Raw genomic sequence first — 26551 nt, 5'->3', positions numbered from 1 at the left:
ATATATATATATATATATATATATATATATATATATATATATATATATATATATATATATATATATATATATATATATATATATATATATATATATATATGTGTGTGTGTGTGTGTGTGTGTGTGTGTGTGTGTATGTCGATCTGTCTGTCTGTCTGTGTGTGCGTGTCTTGGTGTGTTATAGTTGATACATATATATTTAGAAGAAAAAAAACGTGTACCTCTGAGATTTTTTTTTTGAAATTTTGATAAATTAAAAAAAAAATAAGGAAATGTTGGCATTTTTTATCCATAATTTCTTTAAATGGTGTAATAGTTTGGTGTGTAATACTTCGGATAAATGAATATAAGATTTAATTTTTTAAAAAATTTTTCAAATCGAAGACGTTAGACAAACCCTTGAGTGGTTAGCTCAAGTGATAAATAACCAATAATGGAATATGACATTAAGAAAGCTGATTGCTCTTTACAATGACAGATGCAACCACTTCAACCACAAAATCATCATGATCATCAACGTTCAACTAGAAAAAATTAGAGCTCTAATGTCATTAATGTTTAGCGTGTTGCCATCTGGTTAGACTAAATCCTATCCTAAAGAAATATAAATCAAAGTAATGAGAAGTTGGGTAACAAATCATCCCTTCTTGGTTATTTACGGTGAATTAGACTGATTAAGCTGATAAATCTCTGATATAATAACAATAATCGTCTTTGAAGGATTATGCCTATTATCCTAGTTTGTTTTCATCAACTGTTTATACATAAAAAAGAATTCCCCATCTATATAAATCTGCACGGACTGATGGAAGGGAGAGGTTCCGTGTCAGTAAAAGAGCAAACATCAGTTCATAAGACTGTTATTAAGAGCTATGGGCATGTTTTATTACTGCCTGGACAGTGTATCTCTCCACTGTGAAACTGCTTTTACAGCTTATTGATTGCGCAATCAAACTAACGGAAGCTTTGCACGTATGGTGTCTTTACAGAGCAGATATGGTAACAGAAGCTTGTTAGGTATATTTTTATTGCAGGAAAAAGTCGAGATATTTTAGTCTCCGTTGGATGAACAACAACAACTATTTTATGGAAATAATGGAAAGGCTGGATATCTAACAGCTAAATGCAAGGAATAAAGGGAAATTAATATGAATTTTTGGAGTATTTGCTTTATTGATGTTATAGAAATATTTTTGTATCAGAATATTCGTATCTTTTTTATTTAATTTTTGTATTTTTTTCAGTTGCAAAGCTAATCTATACTTATAATAAAGATCAATGTGTGTGTGTGTGTGTGTGTTGGCACTCTACAGGCCAGACCATTCCACCTACAGCTACCAAATTTGGCACGTGTATATCTTGGAGGCCGGGAATGTGCACCTGGGGGTTATTTTTTCGAATTTTTTATTAGAATTTTATTTATTTAAAAAATAAGCGAAATTTTGGAGTGTTTCTGCTATAACTTCCAAAAATATTACCGCAAAAAAAAGATTTTTACATGAAGTTAAAGATCAAAAATTTATCTTTTAAATGATACCAATTTTTTAACTTTAAAATTAAATTTCTATTTTTAATGAATTTTTAAATAAATATTTTAACTATATTTTTCAACAATTTTTTTTCGTACAAAATAAAAATAAAATTTAAGCTGCACGGGCACGTTTCGCATTCATGGGAAAAGCTTTTTTCAAAGTGTTGCCATCACATTGATTAAAGCTCCAATTAAGAATAAATTAAATCTTTTTGGCAATGAAATCTGCAAAAATATAATTTTCGGCACGTGTCTGTAGGAAATGAAACAAATAAAAAATATTATTTTTTCTAAAAAACAAATTCAAAAAAAATATTTTATGATCTTTTACAATCTATATATTATTAATCCAATAAATCAGTTTTATTTTAAGGCAAGTTTTGTTTAATATGAAAAGGATATCCATTCAAATCAGGGCCACACAGGTAATTTGTAAACCTTTAGTAAGACACAGATCTGCTAAAATGGTCTAAATGGAAAATGATTATATTTTATGTAACTTGATTCAATAAATGCTCTAATAAATAACGAATTTTTGATTTTACATAAAGCTTCTGCTGTGGAAATCACGAATAACAAAATGTTCTTGAAACACTAATATTTTAAGTAAAAAGAGTTAATTTCCAATCAACTAAATCAATCACTTAAACTGACTGATTTATGAAAATTTGAATATTACTATTCAATAAAAAAAAAAAAGGATAATTTTAGATTTTTCCATCGATCGGTTCAAAGAAAATACGCCAATCAGCGCGCAGGTTTCTCAAGATTAATTGGCCTAAGATTATGAAAATGTTGATTTTTTCTAAATTTTTAACATTCAAAACTTCATAAATAAGTCTTAGTTGATCGTTGAAAATAGAAACATTCATTCATTTATTTAAAATTTGGTGTGTCCAGAATATTTCTCAGAATCTGATACCTTACTGCATTAAATTTAGACTTCATAATTTTTGAAATATATTTATAGACCGGAACAAAATATTTTTATTGATTTCATTTCAATCCTTTTGAAAGCAAAACTAAAAACTGAATTTTATGCTGAATCTGAGAAATTTTTGTTGAATTATTCTTTGAGATATTACATAAATTATGAAAAATATTTTGTAGTTCACATAAGACTTAAATACCGAGCGATTCTGTTTGCAATAATCATATTCAATAATAATAAAAAATAACAATAAAAATGATAAATAAAATAAAAAGCTTGGTTTCATTAAAAAAATATCTTTATATTAATTGCAATTTCAGCATTTCCACTTTAAATTAAAGTTGAAGTTTTATCGGAAATGACAACACATTAGGAAAATATATATAGTAAATTGAACGAAACGATTTAACCAACAGTATAAGTTTGGTATGACTATCAAAATTTGAAGATTAAAAATGTTTTGTTTGAGAATCTATTAAGAGACCAGTTACTTAAAATATATAATTGAAAATTGTAGCGAGCGGTAATACTGGCGAACCGGCTGGTCGCCAAAGGCGGGTAGTAAATAATAAAATAAATAATATAATTAAATAACAATAAGGTTATTATTTGTTAAAACTATTTGCACAAGGAATGAAAGGTAATCTAAGGATGATAAACTGTATTTGACAATAATTGACTTTTTTTCTTTCTTCAGTTCATTTTAAATTAAAGATGAACATGAATTCACATCGCAGATTCTAATATTAAATATATCGTCTGCAAATAGATAGATTTATATAGATCAATTAGGAGCATTGCGATAATTTTTGACAGATTTTATTTTATTACTACATCATAACATTTTTATTTGCTATCAGAAGATATAATTGTTGATTAGGATGAGATTATTTTAAAATGTTTTGACTAATGAAGAATTAAATGCTCAATTACTTCGTCGCAAAAACTTTAATCAAATGCTGCTTCTGCTTTGTGAACAAGGGTTGATGTACTTAAAATGGGGCTTGCATGCAAACGATATATATCAAAGATGAGTAGGTTTCTGTACGTATTTATTTAAAAATTTGCTATGTATCTATATTTTAGACTAGATATTTTTGGTGACCAATTGATTGACATCAGTGATTGCTGAAACATTTAATAAAATAATTTATGTAATTGCTGTGAATGGTTTCCTCAACAAAATAGTTTGAAATTCAAATTTTGATTGATATATCATGGCATTATTATTTGAATATTATTTTAGAAAATTTTTAATATCGTTCTGTTTATTGTGCTGTAATTTTCATATGTTTATATTTCTATTTTTAATGATCATATAAAAAAATGGCAAAGAGCAATGGTATTTGAAAATAAATGCACTTTAAAATCTTTTCACCATTTGTTTATTTATGAAGTGAATGCTAGAAATAAAATTAAAACAAAATATTAAAAGTATGTGTTATGCTGAAAACAATTTATTCTACTAATAATATAAATTTAAATCATGCAGATATTAAACATAATTATTCTTCCTTAACTTTCAACAAGGAAAAAATTACGCTAACAAATATATGATGAAACACTGAAGAAGTAAAGTTTCACTCACAATAATATTGCTGTAAAATATATTTAAAAACATCTTGGGGGGAAGGAAGTTAATTAAATTTAGGAAAAAGACTTTTACAGCAATTAAATTGGTATAGTTAAAAAAATAATTTTCACTCTTTTAAATTGTATAAAAATAATTTTTTGAAGTATTATTTTTAAATGTTATAGCGAAAAAAAAATGCTAAATTTTTTCTTAATTTTCATTTAATTAAAATTTTAAAAAATGGCACTTCGAGCTGCGCATTTCATCCTCCAAAATAAACATGTGCGAAATTTAATAGCTGTAAGTCTAACAGTCTGGACTACAAAACGCCAATATGCACACCTCATACTCCCACTCAAATCTACAAATCTACACGAATCTACAGATTACGTGTAAAAAACATATATCAAATTCCATATATTTAGATCAAAGTGTTTTTGAGTTTTCGCATTCATAGACTGATAGAGGGATAGACAGTAATTTTACAAATGATCTTTTCGGATTCAGAAAGATTGGAAAGATGATTTGTTCAATGCCTTAGACTCTTGGGCCTGTTGCACGATAAATCCGTTAGGGACAAACGTCCTCTCGTTAGTGTGGCGTGAGGAGGGGATGCCAGCTCAGGTGTCTTCCTCGTCATCTGACCGCAGTTCGAAATTACGAGGTCCGTCCCAAAATATCCCTAGTGTTGCTTTAAACGGGACGTTAATATAACTAAACTAAACTAAGTCTTTGACTCCCTCCCAGCAATAGAAGGGTTTTCATCTCATGTAGGGGATACTTTTTCTGTACATGGGGCACTTAAAATCTCGAGTTAGAGATTTTTGACGATAACAATTTTTCTCTTTGTATATAAGAAAGAAAAAACACAATGCACACTACAAATGCAATGTAGCAAAATAATTGTAGATCAGTGTGAATTTTGAACTCGATGAGTAAATGTAAGAGATACAGAATACACATTTAATTTTCTTCATTATATCATGACACTTACTCATAGATTGTTTTGTTATGCAAATTATTTGACAAAATCGATGGGTGAATTTTTATGTTGTTTTTTCATTAGATGAAAAAAAAATGTGTTGATTTAACCAGCAAAATAGAATTACTTCACCTGTTGAAGGATGATCGCAGCTTTAAAGTCTTTTCCTCGATAAGTATTATATTCTATTTCGAATTATATAAAACAAATGCTTCGAAATTTTTTTTATCTCGTCTAACTACCGAAGAAATATCCCACTTATTTTCTTTACAGCTTTAGCATTTACTGACATTTACGGCATAATAGGCGCTATAATGGGACAAAACATTACGACAAATGGCATTACACAAAATCGATGCAACAACCTTCTCTCACGTCCGTAAAACCTTCCATCCCAAATAAAAAGCATTTCCAAGAAAATAACCTTCTTGGAACCTTAATGAATCCCACCTAAAGCTTTGAAAAATCGTTAAAACTTCTTCATCGAATTGCTGCTATACAAAATAATAAGAGAATGGAGTAAGCTCAGGATATCAGGTTCGTTTATTCGAACCAAGGTGGGTTCGTATCACTCTGTAATCGGGAAATCATTTTTGTTTGCTGGACACGCACCACTTAAAGACCTTCATTAAGCTTCGATCATTTTCTTTCGTTCACTTATCGCGAGCGTGAGTGTGTGCGATTACTGTTGGTTGACGTGACCCTGGTGCGCAATCACGGACCTGATTTCCCCCCCTTCTTCACTTCAGTTCTAGTCCCTACAATACTAGCTGTTGAATGCCGTCATTGGACAGAGAGGGCAATTATCTTTGCTTTAATTTTGGGAACGTTGCTTATGGATTGCGTAATTTTATCCGTGTAGATCGTGTTGAGAATGCTCCTTTGTCAATGTCTTAGCTTAATAAATAGTATCAGTTTTAAGGGGGGACTTAACTGTAACCCGTTAACAGTAGCACGCAGGATATTGAACCGTTCATAAATAATAAATTGCGGAGAATGTTAAGTGCGTATAAACAGGATATGTCCTGATGAAGGGTTGTGTCTATTCTGCCGTGATGTCAAAATTATCCTGATCGCTAAAAAGTGACAGTTGATCGATTCAGTTTGTTATCCATTGCGTATGAAGTATTAAAGCTGAATTTCTTCGGGACAGGGCTTGCCTTAGGAGGCAAGAGCCCCATTAGGGAAAAAAAATATTAATTTGTCTCCTTGACATTAAGAAAACTAGTACACCAGCGGTCTCTCCCTTTCTGTTCACCTTTTCAAAGACGGGGTGAAAAACAAAAGCAGACTTGAAAAAAAAAAACAATACAAAAAACAAAAAAAAAAACAATGACTAAAAATGTCTTCGCTTTTTTTTATTTTCATTATTATTATTATTATTATTATTATTAAAAATAAAGGCATATTTCTTTATTGTTTATGACTGGCACATTATGGTCTATCCTAGCCCTTGTGCTATAAAACAATAATTCATTCGTTCACTGCTTCACTTTATTGAATTATGTTTTATTGGTATAATCTTTTTATTTTGAATTTTGAATTTTTTTTTTCTATTAATGGCGTGGAAATAATTTTTAATGGAAAAAAATTATCTAGAAAATTAAGTCAACCAGGATCCAAGATCTAGCTGTAAAAAGAGAAAAATTAATTATCTCCAGAATTAGTTGGAGACATTTGTATTTAAGATTCTAAAACCTTGATTTAAAGAAAAAAAATATTTTAATTCTTAAGAATTTGGAGACTCTTTTAATGGTATTCAGGCCATACGTCTTTAAAAAAATGTCTCTTTAAAAATCTTAAAAAATACAGCAAGAATAAACATTGTCTAACTTCAGAATCATCCTACATATTTCCTAGTTGTAGACAATGTTTACCAATGTGATACTTCCCTGATACTGTACATCATTCAGAATATTGAACACCAACCACCATAGGGTAACCGTACAATCTCACGTACAAATAGTATTAGGATAATATTCAAGACCTTTTAATTGGTAGAAATGATACACTTCTTAGGAATACACTTCTTAGGATTAAAGATACAGTTAACATTGCCTTTGATTGATTCTGAACCCCTTTGTAAGTTAGGATAATATTCAGGATTGTTTATATGCGCTTTGTGATACACCGCCAAGCTTTAGCTATGCAACTAGAATTGAGATGGGTTGACTTTTTAATCACCCTGTAATTTAAGACAATATTCAACACTGTTTAACTGAGCATAGCTCAGCCAGTTAATATTGACATTGACTAATCTCTGAATCATTCTGTATATACGGATAATATTCAGGATTGTTTGTATGCAGAAAATATGTCACCAGAATTTAAAAACAAAATTAGAATGTGCATGTATTGATTTTTGAAACACCCTGTAGTTAGATAATATTTAAATCTGTTTAACTAAGTATAAACATACAGCGTTAAATTTTAAGACACAATAAGAATTTATACAGAACTGACTTTTGAATCATCCTGTAGATATATTCAATTAACACTCTAGGGTAATACTCAAGATTATTTAACTGGGTATAATGATACACCTTATTGGCTTAATGTTATAGATATAATTAGCGTTTACTATGTATGTTATGCTACTTTAACTTATGGAAACAGGCTCTGAAGCAATTATTCTGAATTTTATTTAGCTGAAAGATTTTATCAATGCAATGAATCTTGTCATCAGAATCCTTCTTTTGTTAACCCATTCTCAGATGACAGTACATTTGTAACTGCGATTCCTCCCAATTTCGGTAATCAGTGACAAAATTACCCTCGCTAAAGAATCAGAACCGAATCTCGCCCGGCAACCGAAATGGATTAGGAACAATAACAGCAAGCAACAGCCAGAACGGAAAAGCAAAATATGCTTGATTAAACTCATCACTCGGATCGTAATGGGGATAGGCACTGTCACGCGAAGATAATATCCCACTTATAACTTTTAATACTATCGGCGCCATCCGTGGTAATAAACCTTTGCTCGGTGTTCTGCCGTTTTGAGACGCCAGGATAAATTGTCTGCAGCATTCAAACGTGGATCAGAAAAGGCGGGACATCGCGATAAATTCGAGGGTGGAAATTTTCTGGAGAAGGCGGACCCGAATCTCGTTTTATGGCCCCTTGTAATTACCTCTGTTACAGGATCGTAAAAGGTGAGGAAGCCAATGGGCGAGGGGGTCGCGACACTGCCGTCAGCTGTCTTTAGCGAGCCGATCCTACTGTTTCCTTATGAATGGCAATTTGTTCTGGGAGCGAGGCTATCTCCTGGCAGATGTCCCAAATGGGCCTTACGCTTTTGTTTGTTGTCTTCTACTATAGACAACGATTAATCCCAGTCACTCTGTTTTTTTCTTCTTTTTTTTTTTCTTTTCTCTCTGTGTATGTTGGCTTTTTTTTGGTTGCTTCGACGGTATAAATTTTTTTTTTCGTCTTTTTTTTGGGCTTAGTCTTCTGGGAGAATCTTCCTTTTTTCGCGCCATAGCTATGGAGTTTTCCTTTTTCTTTTTCTGTTTTTAGTCTTTCCAGGTTGAAAAAAACCCAAAGAAACTCATTTCTCCTTTGCTTGATTTTGTAAAGATAAAATGTTTAGGGCAACATTGTCTTACTTTGAAGGATAGAAGATAGAAAAATGTCGTAAAAGAATGGATGGAATTTTTTTAGGCGCTATATATATATAAAGACGTTTGATGTATCTTAAGGAATAATTAAACAGACAGCCAAGTGTCGTTTTTTGTATCAAAGTTAGAAGGGAAACCTCTTTAAACCTCCCCCCCCCAAAAAAAAATTTAAAAACTGCAGAGCGGCACTTTTGAACATGCAATCAATATAAAAATAATTATAAAATGAAAGGATTTTTTTCCCTTTTAAAGATTGCTAACATTTAAGAACTTCCCCAAGCGATTGATTTAGAAGGAAATTTGATATAAAGAATTCTAATCTAAAGTATTTTATAAAAAAAAAACTAAAAGAAAATTAATACTCCTTTTATAAAAACTGCATTCGATTAAAGTGTTTTTTAAAAATCGGTTTTTGTAATCTCGGATTTTATTGGGGATGATAAAATTTTGATTACAAAAAAAAAAAAAAAAAAAAAAGGATTTTTACTTTAGAATGTGCAATTGAAGGATAGAAATTTCTCATTTTTTTTAGCTGTATTAGCATTCCTTATGTCCTGAAAGTTATCTCCAGTGAAAAAAACAAATTGTTAATTTACGTTTATAAAATTTCTCTTAAAATTGAAAATTCTGTTCTCAAAATTTTCCTTTCAATTTATTTTTATTTCGTTTGGATAGACATATGGTCGATTTCACAATATCTATAATGTTTTGGAATGTGTTTTTTTTCTAAATAATAGAAATGAATTCAAAATTTGAATCGAATTCTAGGTCATTTATCAATGAAAAATTTAATTTGAGGATTATAATTTTAAAAAATCTTTTCAATATGTTTAATAAAAGAAATTTCAGCTTATTTTATGAATTACTATATTTATCGACTGCAGAGTTTTTATTTCTATATTGAAACTATTATAATTAATAGAAGTATCTTAACTTGTAATATTAATTGAAAATTCCAATTTATTGGATTGAGATTTAAATTAAAAATTGAAAACGCAAGAACATCAAAGAAAATTTGTCAAATAATAATTAGGTTTTTCCCCTAATAAGTTTCGCTTGAATTTTAATAACTTTTATTTTTTTTTCTAAACACCCAAACAATATGCAATTATATTCAATCAACAAAGGCATCATATCTTCTGTTGAGAATTATCATAGCGAAACCACACACACACAAAAATATTTTTGAATTAAAATCACCAAATAGTATTTAAACGATTCCTTTCTCAGGTGGAAAAAAAAAAGAGTATTTTAATTTCTTGACCCTAACGGAAAAAGTAACTTTTAAAGTACTATTTTATTGAAATGATTGATTTTGAACATATGCTATTTTGACTTTCAACAGGCGATATTAAATCAGACAGTGATATTATTTTATAAAGCATGGGGTATTTTAAAAAGGTAAAATTGGACAGAAAATTAAAGCAGTGGACAGTAGGAGAAAATAAATGAACAATCTTTAGTATTCGAAGAAATGAATCAATTTCCTATAATATTTTAATCACTGTCCCCATTGCATCTAATACGAATTGTAAATGGCACAAGAATGCAGTAGACACTATCAATTGTTATGGGTTTCTGATAGTTTATTAAGTGTTTATAAACTATTGTATAATGGAGAGTTTCTAAGTTCTAAATGGTAATTTGTATCGAAATAGCCGCCTTTAGCGACCAACTAGATCACGCTGAATAATTACTTTTCTGATTGTTAAACTATTAATATGAAAAAACAAATATTAAAACATCACCTTATTATTTATTAAAACTGAAACATATGAATTAAATGGTGTTTGTATGTTACAGTTAAATGAATGTAATAAAGTTATTTCACTAAATATTATATTGTATGAAAGAATAAACTTCTATCGTATTGTATCAAAGAATAGACTTCTTCTATCATATTGTATAATAGAATGGAATAATTTTCTGGCCACAGTTAAGTCTAATTACGTATCAGATTAACCCTTCTGTAGGTCATCAGAATCTTGATTTCTTTTATATTTCTTTTCTCTTATTAAATGAAGATTTCAGGAGCAATGAGAATTCTTTTTCTGAGCAGGATTGTAGGTAGAGAAATGATTGAAATCTGGTGAATTTTCGCTTTATTATAAGAATCATCTTTTGCATTTAAAGTTTTTCAATAGTTACAGTTGCTTAGAAGTCGAAAAAAAAAGGTGATTTTTAATATTTAATTTTGATTATTTTACTAATAAATAGGTGAAAACCTGATCGGAAGCTCTTACCAGATGCATTCTGTTCAACTTTCTTTCTTATTTCACAATTCCATGCAAAAAAGAAAATCAGTGGAGTGATTGACGGAGGAGTGAAATTTCGTTTTCTTATATTTGAGAGCAAAATAAATCTACATTTCATTTTTATTTAATATATATATTTTTTTGTCAATCATTTACTTCTGCTCTGATATTATAATGTTACGAATCTGTGATGCGGCTTCCCAGCATAGTTGGTTCCATAGGAGGTCCCAGAGCTTGGCGACAAACTTGGCGACCATTTGACGACTTGGTGACGAATTTGGCGACTTTGGAGCCAAAATAGATTATACCCGAAACATCGAGAATTTTCCCGATCCGTCCAGTAGGAACCGATTTACTCTTCGAACGTTCCTGATTGGTTGAGAGGCTTCTAGCCCCACCTCCTGAGACCTATAAAAGGAGCAGCCTGCAGCTGCCGAGTAGTCGTGAACCAGTGGAGTCGAAGAGTAGTCGTGAATCGAGTGGTAGTTGGAAGCGACGGTAAAGAACTGGCCTTCCAGAAATAAGCGGAGCAGCGACGAAGTGAAGCTAGTGCTGAACTAAGCTGTGCTCTACTGTCTGCAGTAGAGTCTGGTTGTATGCTGCACGTCTCGGCTGAAGATAATCGTCTTTTGTGCTGTATATAGTTGTCGTCCTTGTGCTGTCCTGTGTGTCTTCGTGTAAATAAACGTCGTTGTTTTATTTTCTACTGCCGCCTGCTGATTGAGCGTTCTCCACACCATATAACTCCCACTATCCAAACGAACCCGGAAATTTAGTAACAATATGCATTTTTTCTGTGCAAACCATATTTTACTCAAGGAAAATGATAAACAACGCAATTAAGTGCCTTATATCTGCTTTAACTTCCACTAATTAATACTTTATTTAGTTTCATAACCATTCTTCTGAATGAAAATAACATTTCTGACAACTTTTTCCCCCAACTAAATGGAGGCGCAATTTGGAAAAACGTGCTAAAGTAGAAAAAAAATTTTTTTTTTTTAAACCAAGATCTTCGAATTTGATGCATCTGATAAAAATTGTTCTTTCATTTTTAAAAAAAATCGTTTCCTATCTTTTATGAATTGATTGCACCTAAAACGGCATGATTAAAAATGTATTTCTCTCTCCTATTTTTTTTTTTTAATTCTCTTTAAAAATTCTGAATTCTTGTTTATTGCAACCAATTTTCTTTTCTAATTAGAACTCCGTGGCAATTTTTTTATATTTTGATCTCATTAAATATTAGAATTTTTTTTTGTGATTACAGTCAAATAATTAATTCATTGTTTTTTAAAATAAATAATGCTGCTTCGTTTTGGAATCGATTTGATTTCTGGGTTAGAAAAAATAGAATTTTTTTTTTCCCTCGGGAAAACTTTTATTTTAAAATTTAGGAGAATGAAAAAAATAATTACTTAGAAACATGGGTTAATTAAGAATCACCATAGATCCTCTTCTCTTCATTTTAATTGTTTAAATAAGGATTTGGTGTGTCCTTATATTTTTAACAACTCCAGAAATTTCCAATTTTTTTATGAGCATTCAGAAAAACAACTTTTTCTCAATTGGCTGCCGAAGAGAAAAATAGATTGTTTATTAGAAATGGAAGAATAATAAATAATTAAATTTAACTATTTAGAAATCTTTAACGGTTATGAAAAGGAATTTATTAACTTTAAAACAATTTTCTTGCGGAGGGTTTAAAACATTAAATTTAAAGTGAAATTATCTTTTCGAATTTCTCGTGAATTAACCGAGTATAGATTCAAATGCCTTTCTTCCCATTAACTGCTCCTGAAATTCGATACAGATAATGTTGATAGAAATGATAAAAAAGATAAAAACATGTTGACAAGATTATATACCAAATTTCATTTATTTGTTCTATTTATCTTCGAATTTTCTCTTTCATATATACTTAAATATATAGGCCGAGGGACAGTCAATACTTCCACGGATTTGATCTAAAATTTTATAAAATTTGCAATTTTGAAACAAATTTCAAATTTCATGTCTGAAGCTATAGTATAATTTTTCTGTTTTCATGTTTAATTTTGGTTGGGCTTAGTTTTAAAAATGCGTTTTTTAGGTCTAAAGAAAGTTTTAAACACGAAAATTCATCAAAATTTCAAGATTGAACTTTTTGACGATTTCAGTATTTTTTTATTTGTATATACATTTAAGGATATATCTTAATCTAATTTAAGTCTAAATTAATTTCCATCTTAGTTTAGCTCATATTAACTTCATTCTAAAATGGTCTGTTATTTCCTGATCTAATTCCCACTTTTTATTTAATTAATTCTACACGCGCTCTAGAAAAATGAAGGTCTCTGCATTTTCTCAAGCTCTGAGTGAAGAAATAAAATTCCCTAACGTTTACAACATTCTTTTAAAGATACCTAAATTTCCCTTTTCAAAAACTGCGTATGTCTAAGAAATCCCTATCTAAATCTCAAAGTAAAACCACTGAAAGGAAAAATTTTGGTATCTTCTGTTCGTGAGTCGCAATGTAGATTGACGCATTGCTAATCGTTTTGTATGACTTATGCCTCCCGTGGTGAAATAAAACGAAATTTTAAAATTTCAAAAGTTTTTTCTATTTGGTCAGGAATTGCTAATATATATATATATATATATATATATATATATATATATATATTACATCCCTCTTTAAATATTACAAAAAAGTTTAAAAAAATGTTACATATACAAGGCATTCGAAGAAAAAAGTGTATTGAAATTTACGCTGTTTTCATTATTTTATAAAATATTTAATCGCATTATTTTCTCTTGTGGTTACAACAGATGGAAAAAAGAATGTTTTTAATATATCTGCAGATTACATGAGTAAACACAGGGAAGTGAAATTACAGTAACATGGATGTTAGAAAATAAAGGATTGGCATAGCTGCATTTTTAAAAGTACTATAATATCATGAATCTTAACTCCATTAGAAGGTTTATTTTTACAAAAAATAAATCATTTGAAAATAATAGTTTCTAATGTATATCTAAATTTGGAGTTTAAAATTTATTTTTTGAGGAAGAATTTAATATCTGCGAAGTTTACACGTGAAAACACAGGAAAATGAAATTATAGTACTAAGAATGTTAAAGGATGAAATATCAGCATGGCTGTATTCTTAAAAGCACTATAACGTCATGAATCTTGACTCTATTAGAAGGTTAATTTTAATAAATGAAACACGTTAAAATAACATGGTTCTAATGCTTAAAATAGTGCTTAGGTTTAGTGCTTAAAATTACTTTTTTGAGGAATGAATTTAGTTCAGTGCAGTTTATGCCAGGAAACACAGGGAAGTGAAATTACAATATTAAGAATGCAAAAGATGAAAAATCCGTATAGCTGTAGCTACATTTTTAAAATCACTATAACGTCATGAATTTTAATTCCATTAGAAGGTTTTACAGTTCATGAAGCATTGAAATAACATGGTTCGAATGTATATCGCAATTTGGTGCTTAAAATTACTTTTTTTCCCCGAAGAAATCATGTATAAAGGGATTTAATAGAAATTAAATGCAACTAATATTACTGGTGAACCAGTTAGTTGCCAAAAGCGGCTGGTTATATATATATATATATATAAAAAGAAGTAATTATTAAATTTTTTTAGCTTGAAATCATTTTGCTTTCTATTCCTGAAACCATTTCTATTTATTCAATGGTCAGAAGTCGAATACAGACCGTCTGTACCACAAAATTATTTACACCATTCCATTTTATGGGTAAAAATATGATGCTTTTGAACATTATTCTTATCTCGAAGCAATTTGGTGCTTAAAATTACATTTTTTCCAGAAGAAATCATGTATAAAGGGATTTAATAGAAATTAAATGCTACTAATATTACTGGTGAACCAGTTAGTTGCCAAAAGCGGCTGGTTATATATATATATATATAAAAAAAGAAGTAATTATTAAATTTTTTTAGCTTGAAATCATTTTGCTTTCTATTCCTGAAACCATTTCTATTTATTCAATGGTCAGAAGTCGAATACAGACCGTCTGTACTACAAAATTATTTACACCATTCCATTTTATGGGTAAAAATATGATGTTTTTGAACATTATTCTTATCTCGAAGCAATTTGGTGCTTAAAATTACATTTTTTCCAGAAGAAATCATGTATAAAGGGATTTAATAGAAATTAAATGCTACTAATATTACTGGTGAACCAGTTAGTTGCCAAAAGCGGCTGGTTATATATATATATATATATAAAAAAAGAAGTAATTATTAAATTTTTTTAGCTTGAAATCATTTTGCTTTCTATTCCTGAAACCATTTCTATTTATTCAATGGTCAGAAGTCGAATACAGACCGTCTGTACCACAAAATTATTTACACCATTCCATTTTATGGGTAAAAATATGATGTTTTTGAACATTATTCTTATCTCGAAGCAATTTGGTGCTTAAAATTACATTTTTTCCAGAAGAAATCATGTATAAAGGGATTTAATAGAAATTAAATGCTACTAATATTACTGGTGAACCAGTTAGTTGCCAAAAGCGGCTGGTTATATATATATATATATAAAAAAAGAAGTAATTATTAAATTTTTTTAGCTTGAAATCATTTTGCTTTCTATTCCTGAAACCATTTCTATTTATTCAATGGTCAGAAGTCGAATACAGACCGTCTGTACTACAAAATTATTTACACCATTCCATTTTATGGGTAAAAATATGATGTTTTTGAACATTATTCTTATCTCGAAGCAATTTGGTGCTTAAAATTACATTTTTTCCAGAAGAAATCATGTATAAAGGGATTTAATAGAAATTAAATGCTACTAATATTACTGGTGAACCAGTTAGTTGCCAAAAGCGGCTGGTTATATATATATATATATATAAAAAAAGAAGTAATTATTAAATTTTTTTAGCTTGAAATCATTTTGCTTTCTATTCCTGAAACCATTTCTATTTATTCAATGGTCAGAAGTCGAATACAGACCGTCTGTACCACAAAATTATTTACACCATTCCATTTTATGGGTAAAAATATGATGTTTTTGAACATTATTCTTATCTCGAAGCAATTTGGTGCTTAAAATTACATTTTTTCCAGAAGAAATCATGTATAAAGGGATTTAATAGAAATTAAATGCTACTAATATTACTGGTGAACCAGTTAGTTGCCAAAAGCGGCTGGTTATATATATATATATATAAAAAAAGAAGTAATTATTAAATTTTTTTAGCTTGAAATCATTTTGCTTTCTATTCCTGAAACCATTTCTATTTATTCAATGGTCAGAAGTCGAATACAGACCGTCTGTACCACAAAATTATTTACACCATTCCATTTTATGGGTAAAAATATGATGTTTTTGAACATTATTCTTATCTCGAAGCAATTTGGTGCTTAAAATTACATTTTTTCCAGAAGAAATCATGTATAAAGGGATTTAATAGAAATTAAATGCTACTAATATTACTGGTGAACCAGTTAGTTGCCAAAAGCGGCTGGTTATATATATATATATATAAAAAAAGAAGTAATTATTAAATTTTTTTAGCTTGAAATCATTTTGCTTTCTATTCCTGAAACCATTTCTATTTATTCAATGGTCAGAAGTCGAATACAGACCGTCTGTACCACAAAATTATTTACACCATTCCATTTTATGGGTAAAAATATGATGTTTTTGAACATTATTCTTATCTCGAAGCCAAAAGAACATGGATTCCATTACAGAATGCTGTGTTAAGCTAAGAAAAACGAAAACTTTTCTAGATTAATCTCATAAAACGACCTCCGGGAAATGTTTCCTTTTTTTCTTCTTAGGAAACAGTTAAAAGGGTTCGTTGAGAAGCTGGCTGTTTTTCCATCGAACTGAAATATTACTTTGCTTTAGAAAGAAAAAAAAATTATTCTCTGCACTTTTGTTTCTTTCTCCAAGGCAATACCATATTAGTTTCCTAGTTTTCCAGGGTAGATAATGTTTAATATTTAGCTGGAGTCAATCAGTTGAAATCTAAGGCTTTCTTTGCTTTTTACAAAATGTTCCTGGTACAGTCTTCCTTTTGATGTGCTACAATTTTCTTTATCCTTTTTATTCATTTCTATTGCAATTTTGCTCATTGAAGCTAGGATTTTTGTTCTTTAAAACTTTGACAAAAAATAATAGAAATTAAATTTATGTACTAAAATATTGTAAAATCATAGTTACGTAAAAAATTTAGCAATATTATCAATTAAGAAGTTGCAATCTAAGGCTTTCTTAGATACAACTTCTACAAAATGCTCCTGGTACAGTTTTCCCTTTAATGTGTTACAATTTTCTTTTCCCTTTTTATTCATATTGTTACGAAATTTCCGGGTTTCGCTTGGATAGTGGGAGTTATATGGTGTGGAGAACACTCAATCAGCAGGCGGCAGTAGAAAATAAAACAACGATGTTTATTTACACGAAGACACACGGGACAGCACAAAGACGACAACTATGTACAGCAAAGAAGACGATTATCTTCAGCCGAGACGTGCAGCATACAACAAGACTCTCTACTGCAGGCAGTAGCGCACAGCTTAGTTCAGCACTAGCTTCACTCCGTCGCTGCTCCACTTATCTCTGGAAGGCCAGTTCTTTACCGTCGATTCCGACTACTCTTCGACTCCACTGGTCCACGACTATTCTCGCCCTTCACTGGTTCACGACTCTGCGGCAGCTTCCTTTTATAAGTCTCAGGAGGCGGGGTTAGAAGCGTCTCAACCAATCAGGAACGTTCGAGGCGTATCTCGGTTCCTAATGGACGGAGCGGGAAAATTCTCGATGTTTCGGGTATAATCTATTTTGGAGCCAAAGTCGCCAAATTCGTCGCCAAGTCGCCAAATGGTCGTCAAGGTCTGGGACCTCCTATGGAACCAACTATGCTGGGAAGCCGCGTCACAGATTCGTAACAATATTTATTCCGAGTTTCTGCTTTGAAGCTAATATTTTTATTCTTCAAAATTTTAACAAGAAATAATAGAAGTTTCGTTTACTTACTAAAAAAATTGTAAAACAATAATTATGTAAAATGTTTTGCAATATTATCAATTGAGAATGTTAAAAATTTCAGTATCTCTTAGTATAAAGTTTGACCAAATGGAAAGTGGACATGTTGAATGAAAAGAACATTTTTATTATAAATCATAAGAAATCGCTAATGGCGTTGTAACACAGTTCCCATCTTTTTTTTAGTAGGTTTATACCTTTGCGGTAGAAAGATGGTGGTTGATCCTTGAGCAACTCCTGCACAGCTTCTTTCACTTTTTCGTCCGAATGAAAACGTGTCCCCTGTAATGCTCTTTTAAGTGGCTCAAAGAAGTGGAAGTCACATGGTGACAAATCCGGATTGTACCTCAGGTGTTCTAACACTTCCCAATGGAATTTTTTAAAGGTTTTCTAGGTTTCACGGGAGACGTGTGTGCGAACATTTCATGGAGAATGATCACTTGTTTGAGAAAGCCTGACCATTTGCTTTTGACTGATTTCCGTAGTTTCGCCTGAGTACTACTGTATTGCGTTGAATTGATAGTGTTTCCTTGGGGCAGGAAATCAATCAAGAGTTTTCCACAGCATTCGAAGAATCAGACACCGTACTGACGAGTTTTGTTCCGATCTGAGTAAATCCCTGTATAGCACGACTTTATTTTCGATCCATTTCCTCTACCACGAACAGCTTTCACTACTGAATGCTGTATGAAATGCACACCTCCTACCACCCTTTATATTCCTGTTCGGTGCCGCAGATAGTACATAGCTGCAGTCATTATGACACAATCACAAGTGTCTACTTTTCATTTGGTCTAGGTTACAGTTTAGTATAAGGTATAGGTTTAGGTTTAAAGTATAGGTAAGTTACAGGTTTAGTATAAGGTTACGGAAATGTATAGTTTTAATAGCATACTATACACATTGTATTCTTATGTATTCATTTTTACTTTCTCGTATACATAATATAGAGAAAGCATAGTTGTCATTAAAAAAATTCTAACACGAGATGTATGTAACTTTACGTTTTAAACCTGCCTGAGTTCGGAAAACACATTTTTGGAAAATGTCCGTCTATCTGTCTATCTGTGACAGTGACAACTTAAAATTGTTTTGAGATAGACAGTTGAATTTTGATATAGAGTCTTCAAACAAAATTCGCATATTTCTATCAAATGTTGGGTAAAATCTGTTCAGGGGAAGTTCGTCTGTCCGGCTGCTCGAATATAAGATAACAACATCAGAACGAAGATAGTCAGATTAATAAAAATCGGTACGTAGATTTAACATCTATAGTGTAGACGCCTACGAAATTTTGAACTAAATCCATCAAGAGGTTTACTGTCTGTCGGTATGTACTTTCATAAACATATAAAGGCGATAATTACAAAGTGCGATAAATTAAATTTATTAAATCTGTTTCGGGAGTGTGGCGGATTGAAATGTGCGAGGATAGAACCTGGGACCTTATGGCTCGCAGTCCAGTAACATGACCACGATACAAAAGCAATTGTTCGGGTAGCGTAGCTGTTAACTGGTTTATAAGCTATTCACCACAAATTCTTCCTCCAATGAGTCGGATTTGAGACGAACGATATGGCTGTTGAGGGGTGATGTATTAGTTGTTGATTCTAATGCGCCTGTACCCATTTGAGTAGCGCCAAGCGTTATGGCGAGCGTGTGTGGGTGAGTGGTTGCTGATGCTGTTGCTGCATCAAGTGAGTCTGCCGACTTTGGTTGCTGGTAGATGACGCCACAACAGCTGAATGAAGGTTGAAGGTTCATCGTCTGAGGTCACCAATGTGGCGAATTTGTATGAGCGAAGATAGAACCTGGGACCTTATGGTTCGCAGTCCAGTAACATGACCATGATACAAAAGCAATTGCTCATTTAGCGTAGCCTTTAACTGGTTTATAAGCTATTCACCACAGGAGTTTGGGACTACAAATGTAATTTTTAACAAATTTTTAAACCGCATGCAAGGAATTAATCGCCAAATAACTCGCCAAGGATGACACAATAGATTCAGTAAAAATGCTAAATTTACGCCGAGGGGTGATATTTCGTAACTATCGTTCGCCAGTGCTAGTCAAGACTTTCTTTCGTATAACACTTTTATTAGAAAGTATGCGAGAAAATTTAGGAGATATCCCTCCCCCTGGTTGTTTCAGTGAAAACAAACTGGATTCAAAATGTATACAAGATTCTAATTCCAATAAATTAACTTAATATGCACCATATGCGAAAATATGCGATGAAATTGTAAAAAGAATACATCCGCTGATCTGGTTCTAACCAGAGCAATTTGAATAAAGAAATTATGACATGAATACTTCAAATAACTGATTTAAAAACATGAAAGAAACACCTAACTATAAACAAATCAGAAGTCATCTAGGCCTTCGCTAAGTAATTTATTCCGATAGCCATTGTAGCTAATTCACCTTCTGTTTGACTCATGATCGTGATGAATTGCAACACTGTTAGACATACAAGAATAAGTTTAGAAGTTGTAAACAGTGGTCATTGTGTGATAGAAAGTCTGACATATTGGAAGTTAATCAATCAGTTGAAAAGTAGCCGTTCTTTTCGAAAGTGCTTCTAATGGTCTCGAGTATTGACATTTCATTCGCACTGGCGTGTGCTTTAGGCATGTTTCTAGCTATGATATATGCAAATGGGAAAAACAGGGATTTTTTTTTCCATTCTTAATGACTTTAGCGATGATTATTTGCTGTTAATATGAATACAATTTGTTATGAATAATCAACGAAAAAAAAACGATGTAGCCAGATCTTTTTAAAAAAATCTCTCATTAGTACTAAGTCAATGAGTTATTTTAACAAGGTTCTTATTCGTTTCCTTACTAAAAAAAGAAAAAAAAATAGCGATAATTTATTATTTTAAATTGTGAGACAAAAAAAAAAAAAAGAAAGAAAGAAAAAGAAAAACCTCAAGAAATAATAAACTCGCTGGTTTAATATGCTTTATATGCTGGTTTATGTTTTAATATAGATAAAAATAATTTTTAGTTTAAATCTTATTACAATTCCCTTCTATCAATACTTATTATAATTTATGCGGAATTTCTTACTTCATATCGATTGATTATAAAGAAATTTTTACTTATTCTCAAGAATATCCACTTCAGACATAATACAAACATTTTCTTCATTTTTTGCTTCTTCGTGCTTTAATAGTATCCAAAAACCGAATTTCTGCTGTAGATACGTTTTTCTCAATCACTTGTAGACACAAAATAATATACCAAATTTGGTATATTTTAGTCATTGCGTTTCGGAACAATCGTGTTTACTTATTTCTGAAAGTACAGATCTACCAAACATTCAGCCCATTGTTGGATTTGACACAGAATTTTACAGGCGTCTGTACTACAGATGTTAAATCTGTGTACAGAATTTTATCTATTTTAGCTCTCTTCGTTTTGCAATTATTGTGTTAACTTATATTCAAACAGCCAGACAGACGGACTTCCTCTGAACAGATTTTACACAAAATTTGATAGATATCTGGAAATTTGGTGTAAAAATGGTATACAAAATTTCAACTGTCTCTCTTAAATCGTTTTTGAGTCATCTTTATCACAGACAGACAGACATTTTCCAAAAATGTGTTTTTCGATCTTAGAGAGGTCTAATAAGTAAAGTTTATCAAAATATCGAGTTCGAATTTTTTGTTTCTTATGTTGTTGTTGTTTCTTATGTTGTTGTTTTTTCTTATGGCACTTGCTATTTCGCACAAGCCCGCTGTTACGAAGATAGCGATTTTAAGCCAGTGGGGGAGTGTCTATTGTTTTCTTTAGCAGCGCCAACTAGGGCCAAGAGTATGACTTTGCTACTCACGCATCACTCATTCGCTTGCGCAACCCCTTTTTGCAGGAGGGCACATTCACACATAGAACAGCGGAAGAACAACCATGCCCAAACCGGGACTCGAACCCGGGAAGGACGCGCTACCCCTATGCCAGGACGCCAGCTCGAAGTGTTTGGAGATTGCTATCTTTCTCTAGTACTTTTACGAGAAAGTAAAAATTAAAGAACTTAATTTTAATTTAAAATCTAATGAGCTTCTAGTAAAAACTTTCATAAATTTTAATAACTTTGGTTTAATTTGTGTTTTATTTTTATTTATATATCAACAAAAGTATATGCATAAAAAAGGAATTTGACATCGTCACAATGCACACGAGTACGAATTAAGTAACTATAACAATATCATGTTCTGTTCCAAAATATATTTAAAAAGTATTAAAATAAGCTAAAAAGAATTTAGAGGAATAAAGTTTGTATCATACAAAAGCTTATATATATATATATATATATATATTTGAATTTTAAAGAGATGCAATTGTAATTTGTAAAATAGCTTGTCTCTGATATTATCAATGAAAAATACTAAAATTTTAAATGTTACATTACATTTTAATTAAATATGTAATTCAAATTTAAAACGGCCCTTTCTTAGTGAGTAAATAATCAAGAAGTAACCATGTTGAGAATTGTACGTTCAGTGAATCCATGTTTTATTTAAATTAATAAAGAAAACTTTAATAACAATAGTTAATGTATTGACTATAAACTGAGATTAAATCTCCGTTTTTACCATTATTGATAGGGCTGACGACACTACTTTCCATTCAAATTTCAGAGCATAGTCAGACCCAAATCTCTTTATATATCATTATGCACAAGTGGGGTGTGCGGGCCATCTGATATGTCAAGGTAGATTTTTTTTTATTTCTTACTTAATATAAATCATTTCCCTTTTCTAGCGCTGTGCAGCGGCGCTTTTTATTTCCGGTAATGATATTCTATCTAGCAAATTGTAGTCTTTTTCTGGGTATGCTTTATATGAGAATGCCCAAATTAAGATGGTTGAAGAAGCAGATTTTTGTGAATATCTCCCAATCGGCCTCCTATATTGACTTTCTCTTCTACTGATGCAGACATTGTGTTGCTTTTTTAAATTTGTCCTTTTTCCTTCTCTGCTAATTAATTTTAACATATTTTGCAGCTTTATGCAGTGGAACGGAGAAAATAGAAGTTAATAATACACAAAAATTACGGTTCCATACGAATCTGAAACTTTTGAAAAAGAGCGAATCATCAAGTTCGGAAAGTTCTTAATTCGTTGCCATCGGAAATTTGATTGGAAAAATTCAGAAACAATTAAAAGTGAAAAGGGATTTTCCCGATTGTTAGATAATTAGTAGAAAATTTTGAAAATTGTTTTTACTATTATTAAAAATTTCCAGATACTAATAAACTGTGGATTCTTCGAAATTAATTAGCCTAATGTTAAGAATTCAGACGTTAAGAGTTTTTTTTTTATTTCCATGGAATTTCCTGCGATAATTTAAAAAATGATAGGGAAATGTATGTTCCATTAAAGCATTTTAAATGGAAAATAATATTGGAAATAAGTATTGGATTTCCCATTTTATAAGTTACTACATGTATAATTTTTCTCACATATAAGATATAAATGAAAAACCAATTAAATGAATCAACAGGCGGATACATAACAGAAGGGGATATCAATAAATAATGTTTATAACTCTGAACTTATTAGTAAAATATGCAGTGAATAACAACATGAAACGGAAATAAAGAGTTCTCATTTTTTTTTTTACTTTTCTACATAAATGCAATTCATATTGATGAATTTGTCCTAATACTGTATAGTTTTGCAAATTCAGGTCTCATAGAAAGTTGTGGGTTCATGAATTTGTCCTAATACTGTATAGTTTTGCAAATTCAGGTCTCATAGAAAGTTGTGGGTTCATGAATTTGTCCTAATACTGTATAGTTTTGCAAATTCAGGTCTCATAGAAAGTTGTGGGTTCATGAATTTGTCCTAATACTGTATAGTTTTGCAAATTCAGGTCTCATAGAAAGTTGTGGGTTCATATGGAGTTGTCATTACAATCAAACATGTAAATACCGAGGAAATTCTTCACGAGTTCAAACAGTCAAACAAATAGAGAGTGCTAAGTCCGGGATGAATGGTCGGTGCTCAAAAATTTCCAACATTATTTCATTTATTGTATTCCCCTACTCCATTCATTCAAAACTACAAGTATACGGTTAGAAACTTTTGAGCGCTCACAATACAGCCCGAACTTGGCACCCTCAGATTTTCAGAAGTTTTTCGTATGAATCCTGCCATTTATGTTGAAAGTGCTATTATCACTTTATTTACATATATCTACATGTTTTTCATGTGCATACTGCCATTTATATTGAAAAAAAAAGTACTATAATTGCTTTATTTACATGCATTTGCATTTTTTTTTCACACGAACTCTGCAATTTATGTTGTCAGAAAGTACCGATATCATTATTTTCATACATCTACATGTTTTTCACTTGCACATTGCCATTTAGTATTATTATTAGTATTAGAAGTATTATTATTGCATTATTTACCTGTGCATTGCTATTTAGGCATTTTTAGTTTATGCATTAATTTACATGATTATTGCCAATAATCACTTCAATGCAAAGAGTAAAGCATTTATTTATTTAAAAGTTTTCTTGTTTACAATGTACAGGGTGATCAAGAAATAACAGGAGATGTTCAGAGTCCTGTTATGTACTGGACGAAATATAACAAAATTTGGCTACTATACACATTAAAGTATGCGATTTCTATTCGCCGATAGGGAAAATCCTGGAACTGAAAATGTATAATGTGAAAAAAAAGAATACATAACTGCCAATGGAAACAAAAAATAACAACACACCAAATACCAATAAAAAACGTTTATTATAGTAACTTACAAATTTGATTCAAGATGACCACCAGCCTGATATTCCAGTAATCAATAACATGTGATACACGAGGTTTTCGACGGTGGCTTGCAGCATATCGGCATTTATTTGTCCGACATGAAACGTTATTTGTTCTTTTAAAGTAGGAATGTCAGAAACATGTCCTTGATACACAATGCCTTTCAAACTTTCAAGTAACCTCAGAACCAGGAATCATCCTCGGCCTGGTTGCACACCAAGTATTCCTGTTGTTTCAAATCTTTCTACCATTCTTTGTAAATTAGTTATGGTCATCAGTTATCTAAGTAACTGTTTTAACCACCGATATTCACGAAGAGCAACACTGGCATTTTCATCTCGCTGATAAAATAGCTTGACTAATGAGGCACGTTGACGCAGTGACAACGCCATCAACGGACGAATTCTTGCTCAATGACTTGAATTAGAGCAACCCTTCCTTTTATCCTGATATCGAGTCACAAAGTACCGTACATACAAATTACATAATAAAGTTTTCAATTCAGCGCCAGGATTTCCCCTATCGGCGTTTTTTGGTACTATTTTTTTTTTTTTGATAAATCGAAACCGCATACCTTAATTTGTATGGTGACCAAATTTGTTATATTTCGTCCAGTACATAATACGCTGCAGGCCTCCGAACACCTTCTGTTATTTCTTGATCACCCTGTAGATGCACTTGTTCACTTTCAGTGTCAGGATTTTATACCAATTTTCATATTTTCGGTTTTTTCCACTTTTGGTAATCTTGCTGACATGCATGCAAAGAGATAGACATAAATTTAATTTTAAGAATATGTTTATCGGATTTCGAAAGTTGTCAAATGTGAATGTTCATCAAAATAACGCTGTTAAATTTTATTCATTATTACAATATTTACTTCATATACAAGAAAATAATAACAACCACAAAGTAACGACCATTATGAAACATATTGTCTACTTCTATCAACTATATTATCTCTTGTTATTCTGAATAAATTACTATATCTTAGTTTTTTTTAAAGTTCAATTTCCCACATCTTGCGAACGAAAGCCAACATAATACAATCTTACAGCAGAGCTACTCACATACCTAAAAAACAAAATAGAACTTCAACCCACTTTTAACCCATGGCACTTTTCCCTCCGATAACAGCACCATTCCTTGAACAATAAATCGATGACATAATACCCCTTCGAATATCATCTTCAGGGAATCAACTGCTCATCATTTGATCTCAAGGGTGACCGATCAAGTGCAATAAGAATGGGATTCCGATACATCCTTTGGGAAGATGTGGAGAAGTGGGGTGGGCCAGGTCAGCGTAAAGTCTTCTAACACAGCATCAGGATATTTGTAAAGAGCATGTCGCTGGAGTCTGTCCAGCATGGGGGTTGTCGCCGAGAGGGGTGGACCGTTTCTGGATTAGGGAGGATTCCCCCAGGAAATGACTTTCTGGGATTTGTTTGAAGCGGGGACGGTGTGCGCGATTTTCGAGACGTTAAAAGGGGAGAAGATTTAGTTCGGAAATCGTTTGTCAGGATTTGTGCGTTATTGTAGAGGAAGAGATAAAGCATAGACATGAAAGGAAGGACGTCCTGTGAGTGCAGGATGTGATTTGTGAGTGATGGATAGATTTTGATTTAGGAATTAATGATTTATTTATCTACAATGTTGAGAATTTTTTAAAAGGCAGACAAATTTTATCGCAAATTAGAGTTGGAATTTTGTTTAGTATTTATACGTATTCTTTGTACTGCATTAAATTTGATATTAAATCCCCATAAATAATATATTTTATGCAATAAAAAAGCGCTATAATAAAGCAAAATATTTAATATAAAAATGTA

General features: G+C 31.2%; 1 protein-coding gene across 1 annotated transcript in view; it reads left to right on the top strand.

Annotated features, from left to right (window-relative positions):
* The window catches only part of LOC129984790 (uncharacterized), a 200254-nt gene that overhangs the window by 67962 nt on the left and 105741 nt on the right, over positions 1 to 26551 (top strand). The window lies entirely within an intron of this gene.

Source organism: Argiope bruennichi, chromosome 9 (genome assembly GCF_947563725.1).
Source record: "Argiope bruennichi chromosome 9, qqArgBrue1.1, whole genome shotgun sequence".
Classification (NCBI taxonomy): domain Eukaryota; kingdom Metazoa; phylum Arthropoda; class Arachnida; order Araneae; family Araneidae; genus Argiope; species Argiope bruennichi.
Note: the sequence above shows the minus strand (reverse complement) of the source record. Positions and strands in the feature narration are given on the sequence as shown.